We start from the raw sequence: 6,340 nt of genomic DNA, 5'->3' as shown, positions 1-6,340 counted from the left end.
GCAGGAAGAAGATGGAAGCTAAATTTATCTGCATCACAGAGGGATGGAGGGGAGGAATCCTAGTGCAAGACACTAACCTACCCCTCCCCCTAAAAAAAATCACGAAAAATACAAATCCAAGTCCAGCAGGTAATAGGCAAGACGTGAAATATTGGCTTTTATTTCAAAGTATAAGAGTAAGGGGATTTTGCTAAAACTACACAAGGCACTAATCATATCTTTGTGAATAGTTTTGGCCTCCTTATCTAAGGAAAGTTACACTTACCTTGGAGACAGTCCACAGAAGGTTCACACGGCTGATGCTGGGTGTAGAGGGATTTCCTTATGAGGCGATGTTGAGCTTCTACCCATGGGGCTTAGTAGAATGAGAGGAGACTGTTTCAAAACATGTAAGATTCTTAGGGGGCTAGATAGGGTAGATGTCGAGAGGTTCTGGATTAGTGGTGCTGGAAGTAGGATCTGAGGAGCAGTAAAATCGACGTTTCGGACAAAATTTTACCTAGATGTAGAGAGGTTGCTTCCTCTTGTAGGACCAAAGGGCATAATCTCAGAGTAAGGAGTCATAGGATGATTTTTTTGTTCCTTTGGGAAGAAATTGAATCTAATTCTTCACCACAGTCTAGAATTCCAAAACCCTACTTGAATCGTGTCATTAAGTGTTTTCAAGATTAAGATCGACAGATTTCTAATAATTAAGGAAATCAAAGGTTTGTTGGGAAAAGGCAGGAAGGTACAGCTGGGGATCAGCCATGATCCCATTGAATGGCAGAGTGGACATGATGGGCCAAATGAATTAGAATCCCTACGGTGTGGAAACAGGCCCTTCGGCCCAACAAGTCCACACCGACCCTCCAAAGAGTAACCCATCCAGAGCTATTCCCCTACATTTACCCCAGACTACCACACCTAACCTACACATCCCTGAACACGATGGACAGTTTAGCATGGCCAGTTCACCCAACCTACACATCTTTGGATTGCGGGAGCAAAACCAGAGCATCTGGAAGAAACCACACAGACACAGAGAGAACGTGCAAACTCCACATAGACAGTCACCCAAGGCTAGAATCGAACCAGGTCCCAGGTGCTTTGAGGCAGCAGTACTAACCACTGAGTTATTGTGCCACCCCCAAAATGCAAACTTAAAACTGCTGGAAATCACAGTGCATCAAGCAGCATCCTTAGAGAGAGAGCAAGCTAATGTTTTGCATCTAGATGACCCTTTATCGGAGTCAAATGGCCTACTTTTTCCCGTATCTGAAGATCTTATCATTTTGTGATGGTATGCCTTTAGAATGAAAGAGAAAATAGTGTGGATTAAAAAGGTATATTGGTCAAGAAGTATGAAATGGCATATGGTGAGCAGTAAACCTTACCTCCATTGTATTAAAAAAACATACGTTTCCAGCATTTTCTGTTTTGACTTCAGTTTTCCAGCATCTGCAGTATTTTATATTTAAATATTATGTTTGTGCAATATTGTGCTTGCTGCTGCACTCTGATGGTAATTCATGTTTCACATGTGTTCAGTTTTGATCATAATCAAAGGTATATCTCCCAATGGAACCTGAGCTTTAAAATGTTAGAATGGGTCTTGGAGCCAATTGGAGAGTCAGAGTGGACTCGAAATGTAACTGTTTCTCTTTTCACTGGTCCTGTCACACCTGGGGAGGTTCTCCAGCACTTCCTAGTTTAATATCATGCAGATTACAGCTCTCCAACATGCAGGAGTTTGAAGGTTGGTGCATTTCTTTTTTAAAAATGTTTTTATAATATATTTTTATTGAGAAAAAATAGTTTTTTTTTAATATTACAAAAAGTACAAAACAATGCAATTCAAAACAATACAAAAATAATCCCAAATTTTAAAAATCCCCAACCCACCCTCCTATACAAATGTATAAACTAATATAGAAAAATATAAAATTTAAATAAACCTAAACGAGCTATTTAACTAAATATATAAATAACCACCAACAAACAAATAAATAGTAATAACTCAGCCCAGCCAAACAAAATACTCATACATTCATAGTTCCTCCTCCCTAAATATTGGACTCATGAAACACAGTCGTTACAGCTATATAAAAGCCCTTGTTAGTGTGGCAGATAAATCTGTGTCCAGGTATTCCAAAAAGGATTGTCATGTCTTGTAAAAATTCTCAGTTTTGTGGTGTACCATATTTGTGAGAAAATCCAGGGGAATATGCTCCATAACAATCTTCTGCCAACCCGACAGGCCTGGGGGGGGGTTTCGGATATCCAACCTAGCAAGATATTCTTCCTTGCACAGAACGTGAGAATATCGAGAAGTCTTTTCTTATGTACATCTGCAGGAAATACAGTGGATAGGCCCAAAAAGAGAGAAATAGGGTCCTTCTCCACCCTTATGCCCAAAATCCTCTCCATTGCGCCCGCCACAGCACTCCAATATGCTTGAAGCCTGTCGCAAGATGAAAGACAATAGGTAAGAATGCCCATGACCTTGCACTTCGGACATGCTGAAGATACCCCTGGTTTAAATTTTGACAAACAGTCTGGAGTCAAGTGGACCCCGTGGAGAATCTTCAACTGTAAAGCATGGGACCTATTGCAAATTGATATGCAACCCCTTGCATTGTCCCAAATATCCTCCCAATCCTCTGAGGAAACTTCAACACCCAGCTCTCTTTCCCACATCTTGCAGAGTCGATCAGACTCATCTGAGGTGGCACCCCCCAACTGGTGATATAGAGTACTGACAAAGAGTGTACTCTTAGCCCTTAGCACCCCCTCTCTATGTCAGATTTGTAGGGATCAGTCAAAAGTGTGGTCTTTTTTTTGAATAAAATCCCTAACTTGAAAAAAACGAAAGGTGTCTTTATTAGATAACTCGTACTTCCATACTAACTGATCGAAGGACATCATTATGTCTCCCTCAAATAAATCGTCCATGCAAGATATACCCCTAGCTGCCCAACGTTTAAATCTTGAATCTATCATACCCAGTTGAAAACCCGACATACCCACTAAAGGCGTAAACAAAGATGTTTTGCCAATATTGCCTTCCCTCTGTCGAATTGCCCTCCATGCTTTAACAGTATTGATGACTATTGAGTTATGGTAATATTCCCTAACTGTCCTCACCTTGTCCAAAAACAGCAAACTAGTAAGGGGACATCTTGCCTGGGAGGCTTCGATATCTAGATATCTTCAATATCTTCGATTGAAAAAGGGTCACCACAAACCAAATCACTCATGTAGGTCAAAAGCAAGCTTAGTTGGTAATTTTTAATGCCTGGAACGTGTACTCCCCCAATCTGTGAGGCAACTTCAGTTTGGTTAATTTAATGAGGGGCTGCTTAATAAAGCCAAATAAAGGAGCTGAACCAACCGTTCAGTCTCCTGAGTGTTTGTTTATTGAAAATTGGGGGAGCATCCATATAGGGTATAGCAAACGAGGGAGAATATTCATCATAATAAGCACCATCCGACCCAACCAAGAGACTGGAAGTGCCTCCCATCTTTGAAGATCTTGTTTAATTTTTCCAAATAATTGAATAAAATTGGCTTTAAACAGCCAATCCAGAACTGAAGTGATGAATATGCCCAAATACCCAAAACCCCCCTGTGACCACCTAAATGGAGATCTATAGTCACCCTCAAGAGCCAGCTCCTTTGTAAGACCACCCATAGGCATAGCCTCTGATTTAGCAAAATTAATCTTATACCCTGAAAAAGTGCCAAACACGCAAATGCATTGTATCAGGCAAGGCACTGAAATTGCTGGATTTGTCAAAAAAATTAGGACATTGTCTGCATACAACGAGATCTTATGTAATTTTGACCCTACTTCTGGAGCTGATATATTGAGATCCCCACGAATGGCCTTCGCCAAAGATTCAATCACCAACGTAAAAAGTAATGGTGAAAGGGGACAGCCCTGCCGGCTGCCCCTAGAAATATTAAAATTGCTTGATTGTACCCCGTTGGTAATGACCACCGCGAGAGGTACACTGTAGGGAATCTTTAGCCATCTTATGAAGATTTCGCCCAGACCAAACCGGTCTAGAGTATAGAAAAGGTACAGCCACTCAACTCGGTCAAATGCCTTCTCTGCATCTAAAGAAATCACCAATCCCTGTATTGACTGCTGTTGGCATGCTTGAAGTACGTTAAGCAGCCTCTTAACATTACTGAAGGATCTATGACCCTTTATGAAGCCCGTCTGATCTTCTTTAATAATAGAAGGTAGCACAGTCTCCAGCCTTAACTCAAGAGCCTTAGAGACAATTTTAAAGTCTACATTTAAGAGCGAGATGGGCCTGTATGAAGCACAGTCTTCCAGGTCCTTCCCTTTTTTAAGGATAAGTGAAATATTGGCCTCTCTCAGAGATGGTGGGAGACAAACATGACTGCATGAATCATTAAAAATGTTCAGCATCGGGCCTGACAGTATCCTTGTAAATTCCTAATAGAATTCACTGGGAAGTCCATCAGGACTGGGCGCCTTTCCACTCTGAAGCTGCCTCACACCTTTCTGCACTTCTTGCTCTGATAATGGGGCATTGAAAAAGGACTGTTATTTGGGAGTCACACCTGTGAGCTTCAGATCTCTAAAAAAGGATTCCATTTTGGCCTGCCCCTCCTCACAATCCTCAGATTGGTATAACTTAGAGTAAAATCTCTGGAACGCCACATTAATCTTTTTAGAATCACATGTTAGGTTCTCAGATCCCTCCCTAATCGCTGTAATGGTTGTGAGGCACTCCTCTTAGCAAGGTATGCTAGGTATTTGCCTGGCTTTTCACCATGCTCATATAACCTTTGCTTTGCAAAAGCCAGCTCCTTCTATGCCGACTGCGTTAGCACGGAATTTAATGCAGATCGCAGTGCCATAATTCTCTGTAGTTTGACCAACGCAGGTCTGTCAAAGTAGGCCTTCTCAGCTGCCTTCAACTGTGCTTCAAGTAGACATTGTTACTCACCCTTCTGCCACTTCCTACTGGTGGAATATAAAGTAACTAACCCCCTAGCATAGGCTTGAGCAGTTTCCCACAGAACGGATGAGCTATCAACCGAGCCTATGCTGATGTCTAGGAACAACAACATAGAGAAATACTCCACAAACCTACTATCCATGAGGATACAGGGATCCATTTGCCAGTACCTTGAACCCACTGTAACGTCCTTAGTCTTAATCATAAGGTACACTGGAGCATGATCACAGATGGTAATATTACCAATCGTACAAGATGCCAGCAGATCCAGGGTTACCGCAGGGGGCAGAAAAAAATCAATCCTCATGTGGCATCTGTGCGGATTGGAGAAAAATGTGAAATCCCTACCTGACATCCACCAATCCTAATTCCCCACACAGACCCAATAACTGTTTAGTTTGTACAAAGGGTATTGAGGGACCTTTGGGCAACCTGTCTACTGTGGGATCCAAGAGGCAGTTAAAATCTCCCCCTATAATGATGTGCTGGGACTCGAGATTTATCAATTTAGAAAAACCATCTACCAAAAATTTAAAGGGATGAGCTGGGGGACAATAAACATTTAAAGCATTGTATTCTTCCCTCTTTATCAAGGCTTTAAGAATTATAAACTACCCATAAGTGTCTTTAACACATTCCAACAATTTCAATGTTAGATTTTTCCAAACCAATATGGCCACTCCCCTACTTCTAATATTAAATGATGAAAAATAAATTCAGTCAAAGCCATTCTGCTGTAATTTCAGATGCTCCTTGTCATCCAAATGCGTCTCCTGTAACAAAGCAATATCCACCTTCTCCTTTCTAAGACTCATGAGTACCTTCTTCCTCTTAACTGGTGAGTGACTTCCCATAATATTCCAGGTACACCATTTAATCAAATTTTCTGCAATCACATTTAAAGTCCAGAGAGGAGGAACCCGAAACACAAACTGCTGAACTTTAGTGTCACATGATCCACCAAATATAAAAACTACATAAACTAAAACAACTACATTTAACAAACCTACAAAATTATTAAAAATAAAAAACAACAAAAACCAAAAGACAGACCAACATATAAAGTGGCAACAGCGCTGAGTAGGGGAACTCACCCCCTGCCAGGAGGTGGCAACTACCCATCCTGAACTGCCCATAAATAGGCATCTAACTATCTCAACCACCTTCACTTCTCCCAGCTAGAGCCACACTGCAAACACAAGCTTAAAAGAATAAACACCCCATAGAATATCGATATGAATAAAAAAAACATTCTTTTATCTTTAAAAAATAGGGGAAATAGATACCCCACCCATTCCTTGGTATGTCCTAACTTAGAAATTGAAAATGTACATCTTAACCACCACCAGACATAGTTTAAA

Source organism: Hemiscyllium ocellatum, chromosome 13 (genome assembly GCF_020745735.1).
Source record: "Hemiscyllium ocellatum isolate sHemOce1 chromosome 13, sHemOce1.pat.X.cur, whole genome shotgun sequence".
Classification (NCBI taxonomy): domain Eukaryota; kingdom Metazoa; phylum Chordata; class Chondrichthyes; order Orectolobiformes; family Hemiscylliidae; genus Hemiscyllium; species Hemiscyllium ocellatum.
Note: the sequence above shows the minus strand (reverse complement) of the source record.